The sequence below is a fragment of the Nilaparvata lugens genome, chromosome 2, assembly GCF_014356525.2.
Source record: "Nilaparvata lugens isolate BPH chromosome 2, ASM1435652v1, whole genome shotgun sequence".
Classification (NCBI taxonomy): domain Eukaryota; kingdom Metazoa; phylum Arthropoda; class Insecta; order Hemiptera; family Delphacidae; genus Nilaparvata; species Nilaparvata lugens.
Window position 1 is genome coordinate 44,949,825 of NC_052505.1, and position 19,831 is coordinate 44,969,655.

Sequence of the window (19,831 nt, forward strand, 5' to 3'; positions counted from 1 at the left end):
CTACAAAAAGTGTACGTTCTGGTATAGAATTATTGTGATTGAAGATTATTTTAAGCTCCTTCAGTACTTCACACTTATCACAACCTTTGTGAAATCATACACAATACTACAATACTGCAATCATTCACTATAATACAGTTACCTCAATCACTCTTCCTCCTGACATATTTTCATTACTCTCAGCTTTCTTCTCTGAAGGTAGATGGCTATCAGCTACCCTCTCTGATAGCTGATACCCTCTCTGATAGCTGATACCCTCTACCTTAAGACAGTTCGGTACACTTTTTTCCAAATTGGATAATCTTTTTCAAGATAAATGTTAAGATCATTATAGGAGTGAGAAAAAGTGACAACTGAAATTGTTAAGTGGTCTAATAAGCGAGTTATGGGTTGTTGAAGTGCTAACTCCGTTTTCTTTCCAGATCATAAACGGTTTCGAATTTTCTATTGGAATTTTTTTAATACATTCTGTATATTGAATGAAAAAGACTAAGAAATTGTCAAAAAACATACATTCTGTATAGCATTGGCTTTGTTCTAATATACGTTTTTTCACGTTAAATGCCAATAATTACATTTTTTGAATTTTTAAGAGAATCTCTGTTAATATAGTCGAAACCGTTTGTGATCTGGAAAGAAAACGGAGTTAGCACTTCAACAACCCATAACTCGCTTATTAGACCACTTAACAATTTCAGTTGTCACTTGTTCTCTCTCCTATAATGATCTTAACATTTATCTTGAAAACGATTATCCAATTTGAAAAAAGTGTACCGAACTGTCTTAAGGTAGAGGGTATCAGCTATCAGAGAGGTATCAGCTATCAGAGAGGGTATCAGCTATCAGAGAGGGTATCAGCTATCAGAGAGGTATCAGCTATCAGAGAGGGTATCAGCTATCAGAGAGGGTATCAGCTATCAGAGGGTATCAGCTATCAGAGAGGGTATCAGCTATCAGAGAGGGTATCAGCTATCAGAGAGGGTATCAGCTATCAGAGAGGTATCAGCTATCAGAGAGGGTATTAGCTATCAGAGAGGGTATCAGCTATCAGAGAGGGTATCAGCTATCAGAGAGGGTATCAGCTATCAGAGAGGGTATCAGCTATCAGAGAGGGTATCAGCTATCAGAGAGGGTATCAGCTATCAGAGAGGGTATCAGCTATCAGAGACGGTATCAGCTATCAGTGAGGTATCAGCTATCAGAGAGGGTAGCTGATAGCCATCTACCTTCAGAGAAGAAAGCTGAGAGTAATGAAAATATGTCAGGAGGAAGAGTGATTGAGGTAATTGTATTATAGTGAATGATTGCAGTATTGTAGTATTGTGTATGATTTCACAAAGTTTGTGATAAGTGTGAAGTACTGAAGGAGCTTAAAATACTCTTCAATTACAATAATTCTATACCAGAACGTACACTTTTTGTAGTAGGCAAAGTGCAACTGTCATTTCGACCTCTTGCACCAAATATCAGTATGGTGTATTGAAATCAGGCACTACGTTTTAACCCTAAGCAGAAGAGCTGGATCTGTAACATCTATTACAGTTGATTTATAAAATCTCGTTGTATGAAACAGTGATTTCTGTCGTTGCTCTTCCAACAAGTTATTAGCACTTCTTTTCCCTTATGATTTTATTTCATATTTCTATTATTTAGAGGACAACGGTAATGCAGTAAGATAGCTCGAACTATCAACCTTCGACAGGCTGATGCCAACACTGAAAATCGATGAGTCGATTCCGCCAAGCTCATTGATTTCATATCGACTCATCGCACTGTCATTACCCACACAAAAGTATATTCTTAGAATGGGAGCAAACCAAGCCAAAAATTGTTATCGTATCAATGAAATTCATTGAATAAATGAGGAGAAATACAATAAATCTTCTTCTTCTTCTTCTTACAAACAAGGATTAGGCTTTAACTTGTTTCGACTCACATCTAGCCAATTATTCAAATGAACATTGAAAATTCCTATTATTGCCACCGCTTGCGTGGTCTGCCACCATCTCTTTTGCCTACTGGCTGATAATTATAGACTTTAAATGATATTCTTACAATAAATTCTATTAAAAAATAAATATTTGTATAAGAAATTGAATGACTTTTGATTCTAATTGACTTCAAGTTTTCAATTTATAAATAGCAATTGAATTTGGTATCCTAGTCACTAATTTCATAAGAGTCACTAGACCAGGAGAAGCTTTTATTATTTTCCAAGATATTTGAAACTAGTGACTACATTGTTTGATTCTATCAGAGACGGTAATAATACTCTATTAGTTTTATATATTGAAAAGTTTCTATTTTTCTATGATTCTATGAATTTATAGCAACGATTTTTGATATTTGATGTTTCCGATAAATTGACGTTTTTTGGAGATCAACATCCCTCAACATGCAGACTGAGAGAGTGGCCAGTCGGCCTGAAATTTTTTGGAAACTAAAAACTGAATTGTAGCACATATTGAAAATGTTTGTTCCAAGCTCACTCTGGATTTACCTGCTTCGAAACTTGAAAGATTGTGTACCTAAGCACTACTTGAGAATGTGTTACTTTGCATTCTTTCAGAGTGCTATAGTTATGGATTGGTCTTGTGGGGTTGTGCTCCAGAGGTTCAAAGGGTGCTACTGTTGCAAAAGAAGGCATTGCGTATTATTTCTGGTGCAGAAATAAGCAAGGTGCATTATCTGGTGCATCTGGTGCATTATTCTGGTGCAGCTTATCTGGAGCACTGTAAGCCACTATTCATAAGTGAAAATATTATGACTATTTATGGGATGGTGGCTTTCAAACTCTTAATGAATGTAAGGAAGAATATTGACAACCATCATTGTAGAGAGGACATTCACAGCTACAATACAAGAAATAGGATCAGAATAGACTTGCCCTATACAAGATTAAGTAAAATATTGACAAGTCCTGGACACTTATCGCTGAAACTTTTCAATATCCTCCCTATAACTGTTAGGGAACTACCACTTGCTTCATTCAAGAAAAGGTTGGAGAATCTCTTTTTAAAGAATCCCATTTATTCCTTTTCTGAGTTCATTCATCTGCCCGTGCTAGATTATTTTTATACTTAAGAATTGTTATGTCATTTCTCTTGTATTGCTTTTATTAATTCTCATAGTGCTTTATATTCTCAAATTCATATTTCTATAATGATTGTTATTATTTTTTTTCTTGTAATAGTTTTATTGATGTTTATTGACCTCTTGTTATATTTATTGACGTTTCCTATTGCATTGTATATTGCCTTAATGGAATAAAAGTATTCTCATTCTCATTCTCTCAGCATTCTGTACAGCAACAATTTGTCGTTTAAAGTAAATTGTGTTGGATCTCGAAAGGTGCTATCCCTCACTGGGAAAACAGAGAAAGTGCCCATCGGTTGGTCGGTACGGGGTAGACAGAGGTCGTGACTGGATGCCTATCATTAATGCACCCTTCCCCAGATCCCATTGCGGTCCGTACGTGGGTACACCTACGCAATTATTATACCTGCTGCACGCTATTAAAACAAACCAAAAACGACCGCATCGCAGGCTCAAAAACTGGCTACAAGCTTTTTCGGCTAAGCCGACATATAATACAACTCGTCTTTGGAACACAGTGGAGAATTCCTAGAGTTTACGTGATGCGCTAAATTTGATCCAAGAAAGCTGTGGAAGCGAGCAACAAATTATATTAACGAATTAGGGGGCTTCGTGAGTCAAATAAAAAACTTTGATTAGTCTCCATTGATTAGTCTCAAACCTGTTTCATTAATTTTGTTTCTTAGTTTTGAGGAATGTTTGGTATTAGACTAGTGTTCGCTAGTGCATCGGGAAGTAACATGTCACGTATTATTTCTAACAAGAATGTAATGAATTTGCAAGAAATTGGGCTATTCATGACCAATCTGGAAAATTATTTATTCAGAATTATAGAATTATATTAAAATGATATAATTTTGGAATTGAAACATTGTATAAAAAACTATGCTTATCAGTTTCTTTCGAAACCATATTTACGAGATGCGCGTATATATATATATATATATATTGCTTAACGTATATATTAGATGCTCGTATAACGTTATATTCAACGAACATTTCGCTGTAATCACTTATGAATCATGAAGTAAATTATCTCATTATTGAATTATTTCTTTATCGAGCGATTGAATTGCAACAGCGATTCGTATAGCTTGGTGATATCAATAAGAAAATTATTTCCAACTACAGACTACAGAGTGGTACTATACTATGATTACTATACATGTATTCATGAAATACACACATACTCGTAGTTTCAAATTGAACAGTCAGAGCAATCAAATATTCGAGTGTCATTTGATGATTCATGAACATTTTACGGAAGAATTCAAAAGGATGATTTTTCATCACGTTTTGAAATTTCAGACTCAAGAAATGAATTTCAAGGTACTGAAAACTTATTGAACGATCATGGAAGTGTGCAAATTGATACCAAGCGTAATTGCGGCTCATCAAAATTCTAATATGTTTTCCTGGAGTAATCAAATCATTCTTCAGAAAACTACAATATTGATGAAAAACACAGTGTGTTAGAGACCACAAATACAATGCATTCTAGGTACATTGGTAGAGACTGTATCACTATAGTGCAGTGACTTTAGTAGACTGTACATTGTGCTACACTGCACTATTGAAATGCGATATCAATGTATCAGCTGTGTAACCGACAGCTCAAATGATGCATGAAGCTTTATTATTTCTCGGGCTGAATTGATGAGAGGTTGGCCAGCTTTCAATTAATTTATTGTTGAAAGCGAGAAGGTGCACCGGTGTTAATTGAAGTGTCTGGCATCCAAGGAAGGATGCTGTACTCTGTTGGGAATTGTGTGGTCTGGAAGGGGGTGCAGGGGGTGCTGTTGATGATGGTGGGTGGGAGGGGGTTTGAAATTCACCCGTTTTCCCGATCACGAACTGCAGTCACTATAAATAAAGGGCATTCGAGATCGACCGAATAAATCAAGCCGCTGAGAGAGCTGGTCTCGAGCCTGGAGACTCATGTAAGCGGCACTAATGATTGTCTGCCCTCAATTACTAGATAGAATGTGGTGCCTATTCCTGAATAGACGAGGAAATTGATCTCTATTGTTGAGAAGAGGTTGCAATCGTACTAGAACAGGTTGCACTCCTACTATAACCCTTGAAAGTGAAAGGAAAATACTTCACACAAAGTAAGATATACTTACTTCTCAATAACATGAGTGAATCTTTGTAGAATATTTAAAGGGAGTCTGTTCCATGAAGAAATAATGTTCTTATCAAATACAGTACAATGATTCAGTGACATCTGGGATAGATCTGGATTATTTCCATTTTGTTCTGGGAGAGATATATAATATAAGGAAAATTTAAAAGGATATAAAAATACGTCCAACCCAAAATAAAATAAGGATCTACCAATCTTCAACTAATGATGAATCTGAATTCAGGTCTGTATTCTGCAGATCGAATAAATAAGATACGTAAACAAATAATTTTTTGTTTGCCCCCAAACTGTGCGTGGGTATAATTTTGCTAAAGCCTAGCACATGCTTATAATCTCATTTGATCACTTACGGATAAGCAGAAGTTTACGTATGCATCTTCCAGCAGAAAACCATACATGAAATGATCACAATATTAGAAGTCTGCTAGTTTGACAGTCAAGAGATTACAGTGATATATTTGAACAAGAATAGTTTGTCTTTAATGAATAACTTCGAACAAGAAATGTTTGTCAAGTTCATCAACAGGTTTACTATCCAAATTAGAGTTATTTGAATATGTATTCTGGTTGATAAATTAATGTAATAGTTATCAGCAGTTAACATTAATTTATGACTTGCATCTGAGGGATTTCAATGTGGGAGGAACCAGTTTCCAAAATAGTTGATCATAGCAACAAATCAACCGTTGATTGGGATACTTGATCCCCAATGCATCTTCTCTGTCATTCTATTCAATCCTTATCAAAATTATTCAAACTTCGACATCCACAACTAATTGATTATTACGATAACCAATTAAATGTTAACTAATCTTAATGAATGATAATGACCAAAGCTCCTTCTTTGGTGAAGCTGCTGAAAGATATTTTGTCATCTGTCAAGAAGCAAGTCTTCATTTTGAATAATAATTAAAAAACAATATGGATTGCAGCTTTCACCTCTGATTAAGAACAAGAAATTATAAGAAGAGTTTTTTCAGACACTGAATATTTTTATGTAGATATTTTTTGCTCTGATTATAAATTAAAAACGACTAATTCTAATGTGCATAGGCAAAACTTTTGCCCAATTTTATGCTATTCAATCCAAATGCACCACATACTTATTAAATTATATTCAAGTCTTTCGAGTTCTACTGGATACTATTCAAATAAAGTAAATTTATCATTCTTCCTTTCTTATTAATCTATCATAAATCATTTAAACAGTAAATCAGCTTCCGTTATCAGTGTATTCGGATTTCCATTCAGAACAATATAATGTCGTAGACTGGCTCAGTGAGCATGCAGGACTATAATTTCATTCTATTAGTCTATTTATTGTCGTGATTAGTTAGTTGGCAGAGTACAACATATGGGTGACCTGAACGACCTCATCTTCCACAATACACGGCTCATAAGTCCAGATTCCATAATAATATACCTATACACCTTCAGAACATTAAATAGTTTAAACCTCCATATAATACACATACATCTACATGTATAGTCCCCTGTAGCAGAAACATCTATGGGACATTGTCACACACACTCGCAACTACAGCTCACCCAATCAACACCCAAGCCGCAAGATTATTAAATTATAATGTGTGGCACTCAATCATCATTAAGAGTCGGGGGACCAGCAACTGAACTCTCACTTGGCCAACAATACCGCCATTATCGCACTAATATACATCTAAATATGTAGCAAGGCTTGTGTTACACAAGTTGTCAATCCCTACACAATTCCCCGTTCCGGTTTGATGATCGTCAGTTGGCTCTAATTCTCTAATATTATGGTACTACGTACCACTTTATTAGCACTCACATCAATTTATCACCAGTAATTCATAATTGGTGGATACTAACAGAACTGTATTTACAAGAATATGTATTTTTTTAAGAAACTGGTATAGTAGCGGTTTGCTATTTCTGGAACTTGAGATTCAGAGATGAAGAAAGTTAGGCCCAATCATCCATTCAGCAATGCTGTTCTACTAAACTTTCATAGGTACCAATATTATTATTCACCACAGCATTTTTCTAGTAATAACAAAATACTCAAATTATTTTAAAATCCCACCTCTGACAAATATACTTTCTATTTTGGCTACAAATATTGTTGCAATATTGTTCTGACAATACTGACGTTGTTATAACATTGTTCAATGTTCCCAGCAATAACAATTTTTATTTGATTTGATTTGAATTTCGAATGCTACAAGCCCACAGAGTTGACAACGCTGTAAACGTAGATCTAAAATCAGCTGTCAGCTGCGGCATGCATGCTTAACTCAATGCATTCCAACCTATTTTGTACTTCCATCTGCTTTTAGTTCTAGCTGAAAAGATTGACTGAACCTACTTTGCGACAATGCCATTCTCCCTGTGATACAGCTTGATAAAGGCTAGAACTATTTTTAAAATGAATTGAGCCTACTAAAAAGGTTCTTCCGCTATTAGGCTCTATAACTATTAGTCTCATGCCCATTTCAGAATTTCATAGTGAATCATTGAAAACGGCTTAGAAAATCCATCAACTTTTGACAAAAAGGAAAAAGCCAAAGTGTGAAAGTGGGGTGTCCTTTAGCTTGTTGCCTCTCGAGAGTGGCTTGTTGTCGCATTGTTTTCGTTTCGTCGTTGGTTGTTTTTGGAAGTAGCGAACACAGAGAGAAAAGAAAAACGGAAGACAATGCAAATTAAGAGTGGGCACTTGTCTGGCCTGGCAATAAGCGGGGTCGTTCGTCTTCTGGCCAGAGACAACGTTCGTGAATCAGACGGTGCGGGGTTCGATGCTCGCTCGCTCTTTTCCCTCTTTCCATCGTCTTCTTTTCGTTATTATTCCTTTTTCTCGCATTCCAGGATGTCGTCCTTTTGGCAGCTGTCCAATCCTTGCCCCCTCCTCCAATTCCCCACACCCTCCTCTTCCTTGCCCACCTCAGATGGCGAAATCCGGCTTCGTTTCTTGCGCATTTCACTCTCTTTTTACATCACAAAGCTCAAGTCCTCGGTGCTTCTTAATTGCGTTATCCTCCTCCTAATTGACAGCCGCATCTCAATCCCGTTCATTTATTCAGATTCAACATAAAACTTCCTGATGATTTCATAAAAAGAGAAAACTAGAATTGTAATTTTTGTTATAATTACAGAAAAAGTTGAGTTACAATAATATAGTTTGGTAACTAGACTTATCTAATGGAAGACACTTCTTTTTACAGATGGAATTAAATAGAGAATGCATTTATTCATATGCTAATTAATATATAATTATTATTTAACGAAAATCCTAAATAAATGCTGTAAATCACCCCGAAGACTTCTGCTACTGCAGACATTGACAATAGGGTTAACAGCTAGATGGAAATTCGATGAGAACTACTATCCAAAAATTATTTGCCAGCCCGGAAATCGACACTTCTGTATCTGTGCTTTCGAATTTTCACTACCATTTCGATCAATTAAGTTGCAAATAATTATTATTAAACGAAAATCCAAATTATTAATTCATTAACATTTGAATAGATGCAATATCTCAGTAATTTCCATCAATAATTAAGTTGAAGTTATTCAAATCTGAAATCTCTCTATGCCTATCTTTACTTTGGCATGGACATCATCAGAAATTCTATTCATTAGTCACTCGAGAGGTCCCCTCGTCTTGCTCACTTTAACTTTAGCAAACTATATCATAGTAGTTTTCGAACAACCTGAAAAGTGTGTAGTGCGGATGTGAGCTATATGTTTTCTTAGATTATTCCAATCATTAAACCTGAAAAATAGAAGTACTGAGGATAATGATTGAAATGGGGGAAATTATCATAGAATAATAGAGGAAATGTTAGATTTGTTCTATATTAAGTAACATGGAATGTGTGTATGAGAACTTAGCTGTTGGCTTCACTTTCTGAAATTCAGATTTTCACTTGAGCTTATCAACTTTGTTCAATATGCTACAAACTCATTTCGTAAAATATATACATAATGGAATCGTAAGTATTTCCAAGTGGTACCGAAACTGTGATGGTTGTTACGATGAAATATTCAACATCTTCTATTGATGGCTAGACGTGAAGTAAGATATTTCAAGTGCTTAAAAGTACAAACCTCTTCGAAACCTAGATTCCTTTCTCTTGGTCTCGTCCTCTCTCTTTCATTAAATCCACTGAGGTTTCCTTGCATCAAGCATTAACTAGGCTACTCTGAATCTGATGAGTACTTTTACTGTACTCTTCCAATGTGTGTAAGAAGAGCCACCGTGAGCAATAATAGATGGTGAGTGTGTGATGAGTATAGCAGCAACCACAGAGGAGGCTTCGTTCCCTCTCGATGCTGTACCACTCTCTCATTTCACTATTATCAACTGTATCATCAACTTATTAGAAGGCTGTTCGCCGGTTGCTCAGCTATTTCCTTCCGCCCACTCGATTATTCTGCGAACTGATTGCAACCCACACACCAATGACCGGATCTCGAATCCATCTGATAATATCAGAGAGCTGCAGCACAAAAACTAGAGGTTTCGGATCGAAGTTTCAATGCTCAATTGTTCAGGAAGCATTTAAATCGATGTGGTGTCTGTAATAACCTTTTCATGCTAATTTGTTCGTTTCCCCACCAATATTATCAAATTATCTTTGATGAGCTTCATGAAACTGTAAGCTTTTCCCAGATTTTTCAGAAGAATTCAAATTAAATTGCAAGGAATACATAGATTATGGCACCTGTTAATATTAACATTGCATTCGATACAGGTACATAGTATTGTACAATAGAAAATAATTATAAAGCAAATTAAAATGATGTATGAAATTATATCTCTTGATAACAGAAATGTCTCCTATCATAAGTCATAATCCAATCTTAATTATAACATAAAGAATAGTGTGCGTTCTTTTTTATTCCAGAGGGCTGTTTCTTCTCCGTTCAGTTTAAAACTCAAATATTCTACTGAAATCATTGGAGATAGCTATAATATAGACAATGTAATAGCTATAACATCCACATTCATGTCAACACCTAGTTTATTGTGAATACGTTTCATTATTCAATAGTTTATTTATACAGTGAGTACACAAAGCACAGTCATAATCAAGTTATCAAGAGAGGTCGTATATCTACGAAAATCCGCTAGTTTCTGAATATTACATATTTTACACGCTATAAAAGAATGTAATCGAACGAGGTCTCTCATCTCTTTTATGATAGCTCTTTCATCTCCTAAATTTCGAGCCGCTTTGTTGCTTAGAGAAGAGACCTGAATGGCGAATGTTCCGCTCCATATACTTTTGTTGTGTGATCGAATAGAACGATAAGTGCAAAATATACGTGTCCATTATTGGCATAGAAGTCATTATCAGTAAGTTTCAGCAACCAAATCGCTTATATACGCGACCAAATTGGCTTTCGCTACCACAATAACAACAAACGCATCAATACACGGCTATAGGTCTTCAGGCAGGTTCTCCACCTTGCAATTTTGTATCTCTCCAGGAATTCGTCCATGAAGGCTGCGGTTTTCAAACTACGATATCCAAGTTAATGGTAGATCTAAATTTGTTCATTTCTAATAACTTGAAAGGTTAAAATCATAAACGTGTAACAAGTGCAATGTTATACTAATTTAGTTTCAGGCTGTATTGATATAGCAGATCATTGAACAAATTTTGGATGAAGGTTTGTTTGAAACTTTAAGACAGTATAATATAAGGGTAATAGAGTACTGAAGAAAATATTGATTATTATGTATTCTGTATTTATAGTTACCTCTATTTATTTTCAATGCAGATACAGTTGAAGAACTATTATATGGGAATATGTAAACAAAATGGATGATCATGATTGGCAAGTATGAGTTATCAACATATGAAGCCAGATTGATAGATTAGGTCGTAATTATATAAAATGGATAGTATCTTGAATAGTTATTCATAAATAAATATGATGTAATCTCTAACAGTACTTTTCCAATCTCTTTGAAACATGCATTAAGAATCATAAGGTATAAAAAACGGGTTTCAAAAGAGAAACCAACAAATCTTGATGTTTTATTGTTCATTCTTCTCCAATGTCTAAGAAGATAGAAAGATGAAAATATCACCCTTCGATAAGAAAGTCAATGTCGATATAAGGATTTAAAGCTTCACCACTTAACTAAGCTGCATTTCATCAAAGTTGATGAAAAAGGTTATTCTAAATTATTATATTTATTTATTAAATATTGTTTATCTTTACAGGTAAAGCTTAATAATTATTATTTTTCCATCGAGGATCAGATATACCATGTCATCAACAAGCAATTATACTCCACCGACAATTTTTTTTCGTGATCCGTACTTGATATGAAACATTTCAGACAGTACCAACTGAAGTTTCTGGGGACACCTCGCTAATCTAACAGGTATAGTTTATTTCATTTCATTTAAATCAAAATAATATTATTCAGTATAATTGTGGCTTGAATCTTGACATTCAAGTATCCATTACTTACGATACTACTTAGTCACTATGACTTTCAATTCACGAATCATTACACGTAGCCAGAATTCCTTCATATCTCAAAAAAGGTATAGAACATGTAGAATGTCACGATCCAAGGATACATTGTTGAGACCTCCAACACAACAAAGTGTTTCCTCCAAAGTGTTTTTTCCATCGGCGATCGCGGTCAATATCCTCCTCTCTCATCCTTCCATTACATTCGACATTTGTTCTCGTTCTCGGCATCTCTCACAATCCTTCTTCCTTATCCACTCATTTCGTCACACCGTGTTAGACACGAAATGAATCTGTATCGGTAGCTGGGGAATAACAGAGAGAGAACCGATAACAAAGAAGAACTCAATCCGAAATGGTTGATGGTAGCAGCCAATAACATTTCAGATGATGGTGGAGAGAGATAGAATGATAAATGGAAGGGATTGAAAGAATAGAAGCCGAACCAAACGTGACAAGGAAGAACCAATTACTCTTTTCGATTACAGGTGGAATTCAGTCATGCTATCATTATCAGTCCAACTCTTTTTGGTTTTTCAGCAATATTCATCAGAGACGTGATTATGAGAGCATATCAGTTTGATCACACTAAGTGCAGGCGATTTCAAATGGTAATTTGAAGTGATTTGTTCATTAAGTTATTCCAATAAATCATTCCATGTAGTGTGTAAATTGGTCGAACAAAGTGGCTGAGGAGGTGCCTGAGGAGATTGAGTCTGGCAAAAAAAGTTCTTTCGAGGATGCTACTCAGAGAAATTCAATAGTCTCTCCTTAGCTCCACCTATTGCGAATTTGTACAGATTCAAAATTTAAGCTTACTAGAACCATAGACGTACCAAGAAGTCTCTGCTTCAAGCTCAATACAGTTTGATTACAGTTTTACGATGGAATAAATTGATAACTATATTTCCCCTATGGTTAATTACAATTCATTGTATCACTCTTCAATTTTTATACACTAATTTTTGAAGTCAGCGGGAATTGTAAACAACAATGGTTTATTTCGATAAGAATATTCACTGAAACGGTATAGTATTGTTAATATGATAGTATTAAGGTATAATTTTAGAAGAAGACTGGAATTTATTCACAATCACGTTCATAGATACTGATATTTGTAATGTTCGAATATGTAACAGGTAACATAGTGAATAACTATGGTTTTAAAGGTAACTAAGATGATGAATAATTTTGTTCTACTAGGAATTTGTTCAGTTCTACTAGCAATGGATTCATGATATTCCAATGGAAAAATATGCGATCTCAGACAGAGGAGGTGGATTATGGCAGGGGACTAATTTTGTAGGTGAGCTAATAAAGAAGAATCCTAGTGTTTTTTACAACCTACGTTATGGAATGCAGGGTTGTACTTGGTATGCCCGTCCATGTTTGCATGCTAATGATAACAACCCTTTACTGCTCTGTGAGTAACAATAACAGCCCTTGTATAATAAACCACCCCAGCCGTGATAGTTAATGTCTTCCGCCCATCCCCAGTCAGACCATCACTGCTTGTATTATAGTAACAAACATAACCTTGAAATGGCAACAGTCATGTTTACTCTGTCGTCAGGTCTCCCCTTCATACACGTAACTAGAAACATCAGAAACGGGCATCTACCTTCAACAAACAAAATTCATTTGTTTGTTAAATGGTGGAAGGATAAAACACGAAAGCATGATTTTGTACTTAGTTTTATAATTTTGTTGATTTCACATCGAGCTACAGCCTGTGCTATCCTTGACAAACTTGATATCAGACAACATCTAAGGATTAGTAGCTTGGATGTGCCAAAAACTACTATTCAGATTCCACTGAAGATGAACTTCAAGGTTTGATAAGTGGAAAGCTCTACATAGATTTCAATAGCCCAGAGCTTGTAGCAAAGGAGGATTGTGTGGGAACAATGAAAGGCAGCATTAACAATAACCGCTGTTTCAGTTGAACATAAAACTGCACCTATACCTAAAAAAAACCTATACTACAAGAGTATACAGCAAGTTTACAAATTAACAGACTATATCTATGAATCTACAGTAGTCAGGCTCTCCATCGACCTAACATTTAATATCAATACTTATTCATCTTGTAGTAGTACAATAGCAATCTTCATTAATTATTATTAGTCCTCTTTTCGTGGGCGAAACTAGATTGAAAGAGTAGTAGTTTGTGGGTATCCCATTCTATACAGTTATCATTTAGAATAACTTACAAAAATCATCCCATTCAATGCTTAAATAATACAAAGAAGTTTGTAAGTATAGAGACAAGGACAACGATATCGGTATGAAAAAGTGCAAGCTTAGTGAGAGATCACTTCTAATGGAATAAAATCTAATTTTGATTATACTGTTCGACTTTTAGAACCATAAATTCTTATCGATTTTCTATATCATTCAGCTTCTACCTGCCAACTCATTTGATATCAGGATAAGAGAATCTAAGCATAAAATAAACAGCAGACGTCTTCAAGGCCTCAAACATTTCAATTGCTATTCACAATTCAATCAAGACGTAACATTGTGATTGAGAGGTCTCAGGTCTGAGTAATAATTGAATAATTTCAGCTGCTGAGATATTGGAGGCGATTTGTTTGACTCGCAAGAGATGAAAAAGCGTCGGAGATTAATAAAAATAGAAAGAGAAGACGGTGATATGATGGAGGAATAGAAGAGGATAGATTGAGAACCGCCTCCACTTAGCGAGATGCTCAATTAATTGGCTAAAATTGAGCACGCCTTTGGTTTATACGAAGAGTTATGACTGCTGGGAGAAATAACTGAGCGGACGTGTACAGAGACGAGCGTTCAACCGAAAGCGTTCGAAACGCAAAGCAAAGCAACCGGTCGCTCAAGCTGCCAAACTGGCTGGCACCCCTGCCGTGCTATGCGATGCGATGCTATGCGATGCTATGCGATGCCCGCAGACCACTCTAATGCAACTTCTTGGCTCAAACTTCATCGGCTAGTGAAATATTATTTGCATCACGCTTGATTTTTACCTGATCATAGCGTAGCTTGGGTGGAAGAACTATGTTCAATCAATCATTGGTGAAAATACGTGAATGGCTACAATCTGGAACTGAAAAATCACAAATATTATGATAAAAGTTGCAAGAATACTAATAGTTTAACTTGAGATGGTTCTCCATGAGAAAGTCTCAGCATTGTGGGCTAACCAGAGTTATCAAATAAATTCAATTTTTGAAGATTTAGATTTTTCACGTTCTTGCTTGAAAATTTGACGCACAAGGAATAGTAACACTATTTCTCAATTAATGGGGTATTTGAAGAAGGACTTTACAACTGTGATAATTCTGTTATATTTGAAGAATTTGTGTTAGATTGGTTCAGCTTGAATTGTTAAAATATTGAGTAGCCCTAGAAGATATCATACAAAATAAATGTGTTATCCCATATGCCTTGACCCCAAATAATATGCCTGACCGCTCTCTGTATTCACATATCCTATGAGGGCACTACATAGTGTAACTATAGTGGCGCTATAGTGCAAGAGTTTAGACAAGACTTCTCATCATCCTCTAACCGCATGCAATGAGTAACTCCGTTTCAATTCTCTCAGAACGCGCACTAGCAGTGAATGCAGGGATGCTAATGCTATGCAAAGGTCTTTAATCCGAATCGTCGGAAAGTTGACTCCCTTTTGCTCAGGTTGGAGGGGAATTGACTACTTTCGCAAACGACATTGTCAAATGAGGCATCACAGTGGTGGGAAGGGAGGGTAATGAAGTGAGAGAGAGGATGAGAATGGTGACAGCGATGGAATGAGAACTTTGCTGTGGGAATTACTATGGATGGAATCGAGAAGGAGTGAGAGAAAATGTGCGAGTTTAAAGAGAGAGAAGCAGTGGAGCATAACACTCATCAGACTTTTATTGTTATTTCAGCGTATGTTGAAATGCAAAATAGCTGCATGAAGGCTCAGCAGCCGATTAAAAGGCTTCTCCTATTGCTAACCTCAACCATATGATCCTGGTCTTCCACTCTCAGTGGATAATCCCCCAGGGCGATTGTTTGGTCACCACTTCCACTCAAAGTGGAACCCTCATGGTACTCGCTTCCCTCAATTTCGATTATCGAATTGAAACTTTCTACCCCTTATACTTTTATGACCCTTCATGACTTGCAAATTTGAATGGCTTTTCAAGGAATGGATTCTGCTATTCTATTTTAATTGATAAGTTTTTCAACAACGATTAAATCCTGATACAAAATAGGTGCGTTATTTCTCCATCCTCATTTGTGAGTTTGATTTCGTTTAGGTTTAAATGGAATATTTGTTGGAGAGTTATTTGATTTCCCTATGATATGTTCCAATATTCGCGTAGCCTAAATTATTCATCGATTATATAAGATGGTTTTGCAAAGTACATAGCACATCACACTTCTAAATTTTAACATTCCTCATTCAAATGCAACTACAATATATTCGATTTCTCTATATAACTACACATTCGATTGCCATGATTGAATAAAGCTTAATATAAAAGTGGAACGATTACTTATTATTAAGATGACATCTATTCAGTATTGCAGTTATGTTTTGATATTTCCATTATACACAGTATTCAACTGTTTTATGGCTAAATCGTGTTTGTGTTGAGATCCTAAATCGAATCTTACCTCAATTTCGAGATGATCTTGTACAGGTTCGCAATTACAAGAGCTGTCAATTAAGCCAGCATCCCTCTCCCTCTCAGCCTTTTTCATCTTCTTTTTCACTCCATAACTCATTTGGAGAAGTGTGGGTAGAGTATGGGAAAGAGAACACTATTGCAACACTCTCCAATCAACGGTGCTTCAAAACTTCCGTGTCTACTGCTATCTGGAAATCTCAGACAAAGATAAATTGCTTCTAGTTCAGTGCTAGAAAAAAGTTTCAAGATGCCTGCGCTGAGCATTTCTCCAACACATGCTCACATGGAGAAAAATTGATAGAGAAAAATCACGTTCGAGAATTTCATTAGTACTTGTCCTGCAATTTGTAGAAAATAGACTTAGATAATTTCAAAACCTCGGAAATTACCTGTCAAAGACTCCAAGTTTAAGATGAGGTTATGAATGACCAAGTTATCAATTTGAAACAATATATATTTTTCATACAAGATTTAATTTGATTTGTTACAAGAGAAATCCCAATGGGGAGGTCAAGCATAATGCCAATCCAAAATTATATATTATAAATCAAGCAGTCAATAAAGCTAGGTTTACACTATGTAGCAGAGCTATATAGCTCTGCTACATGCTAAAAAAGTGACACTGGAAATCTGCTAATAGCCCGGCTATATAGCAGTTTTAAGCCTAATTTCTCAGCTATATAGCAGAAATTGAGCTATCCAAAGTTTTCGGTAAACATCAAAGAGAATCAGAGCTACATGTAGCTCTGCTATATGTCAATTTTTGTTTTCAGCAGAGCTAGATGTAGCTGCTCTGTCCTTGAAGGAAGGCTGCCGCAACTGTTTACTGTTGTTTGCAGCTATTTAGTGCCTCCTGGATTTACACCTGATCACCTGATATACTGTACTCATTTGTTGTCAGATTGCTAGTAGGCTACTGCGCATTACAAGCATTTCTTTCTGATTTATAAATATATTATTGTGCAAAAATGGAGAGTGAATTTGACTGGAATAAAGACAATATTAGAAGAAAGTTCTTGAAATCACCATCAGAGCGAATTTCATAAGTCAAATCGTCTCTATCATACTCATTTCGGTCGTTCAAAAGGTCACTACCACTGTATAGTTTTCTAGCCTGAAGGGAGGGTCTTATCCAAAATCTTCTTTCTTTTCTCTGTGCTGAAAATATCACAGTAGCTGCGGCGAAAGCAGCGACTGCTGCAAGAGCTACCTTCTTCTTCGGCATCTGGCTGGGAACTGAACAGTGAACTTTATTCCAAACATCTGGCAGAGCTACATATAGCTCTGCTAGATAAAATTAGCGTTAAAATCTACTCATAGCAGAGCTACATCTGGCAGAGCTGATGTAGCTGACAGAGCTATATGTAGCTCAAATTTTATATAGCTCTGAAGTTCAAGATGACTACTTCTATTATCTCGTCACTCATACCATCCACATTATTCGACTTCATTCTTCAGTGTAAAAATGATACTAATTATAAATAACATGATAAGGTAAGAATAATAAGGCAAACCTCGTGCTATTTGCCTCCCGAAATCAAGTCACTGACAGTCCCAAATAAGGGGTAGTAGTCTTTCATGCACAATTTAACACCCAACTTTAAATTTGGATCGACTGGATATAAAAAATCAAATATTTCACATAAATGTGTCTTGAAACGAGAAAATATTGAGTTATTGATAGAATCTTGACACCATACGAGAAACACAAACTCATTAGCTTTCAAATATGTAAAGAGCATTGAAAGGGAAATCATAATTTCTACAATAGACTTGAAACAGTTATAATGTTGCTGCGGATAATAAAATGATTCTGAAAATGCATGGACAGCGAATAACTCTCGGATTATGTTGTGCATTCTGCACTTCCATCATTCATAATGAATTAATTACGGGCCATCAAAAAATCAAATTCATTTTTCCTCAAATATATACACAAATTTCGAAAAACGATTTATAACGCTTATAACTACAATAGACTTGAAACTATAATCACCATGGCTGATTAAGACCCACATCCGTTCGATACATTTGAAATCGTGACTACTGTGGTGCATCATTTACCTCAACATCAATCTATTAATGAGAGCCGAGACACACAACACTGTGAATGGAATGTTAGTTGAATCTGTGGTTGAGAAAAATAGGGAAGGGGTTCCTGGTGGAACGTTTAGAACGTTTTTTGTCAGATTGTGAGTGCGATTATGGATATGGTTGCGTGAGAGCTGAGAGACAGCAGGCAGACGATGTACGAGTTGAGAGTTGAGCCTTGAGTGAGGCCGATCACGCATCCAACCGAATTCAAGCAGGGAGGCCTCATCTGAATTAAGAGACCTCTCTCATCCGCCGGATTATGGCCAAGTGTACTGCACTTCATCCGCTCTTTTACCTCTTCATCTTTCCCCCTCACCTTCCTTCTTTTCTTCTTCTTCTTCTTAGAATTCTTTTCCTTTTCCTTGTTTTCGACCATTTCTTCAGTTCCCACGGTCCGACTGCTATCTTCGTCATAGAGCAGAAAGATGCCTCCAGCGATAGAGTAGAGCACCGTGAAACACATCAACCCTTCCGACTTCAGCAGTCGCTCACAGAGACCACTCACAATTATTTTATTGCCACATTCCACGAAAGAAAACTGTTTAGGGTTGAAAAATGTGGTGGAATATAACGCGCAACTGAACTATGGATTAAACTCCAGATCCAACAACTAAACCTTCTAACTAATGTATTAGGAGCTGACAACATTGAATGTTACATTGTTCCACAGTAGAACTTCGGTTAACCAGAATCGGGTTAACCGTAGCTCTGGTCAATCATAACGGTTCCGTAAATAATTCTAAATAAGTAAAATCACTGATTTCATATTATGTAATGTATAAAATTCATTAGAAGCTTCAATTTTTCAGTTAATACTATCTTCTAATACATTATAACATTTGTTGTAGCTGAAATGAAACACTTTTTTATGTAGAAGTTGTGCATTAATTTTTCCCACACAATTATAGCCTATAGCATCATAGGCTATTTTTAATATATGACAGTTCAACCTGAAAATTGATAATCCAAGATGGCTCCCATCCCTTTATTTCTGTTTAACGATGGTTCTACTGTATTCAATAAAAATCGAATACTATATTAGAAAAACTATTGCTTTGTTTTATGAAATGTTACTTTGTTACTATTGTGCGGTTACTGAGACTTTCGAAATAGTTTATGGCTTTCAAGTTGTAATACAAGAAAAAACCCTCCCATAAATCATGGGAATGCAGAACACAGCACGATGTGTTGTAATCGTCATATTCAATGCAAAGAAGCATAATTCCTAAGACAAGATATGATTTTCATCTTGATACTGAAATATGTTCACGTTACATCCTAGATCAATGCTTGTGATTTATCTGATGACTTTATAGTATCACTGATAAAATTAATTTAATGAGTATCATTACAGTATTCCAAA

General features: G+C 35.8%; 1 protein-coding gene across 2 annotated transcripts in view; it reads right to left on the bottom strand.

Moving 5' to 3' along the window:
* Positions 1 to 19,831, bottom strand: part of LOC111048457 (protein prickle) — a 357,446-nt gene that overhangs the window by 285,378 nt on the left and 52,237 nt on the right. The window lies entirely within an intron of this gene.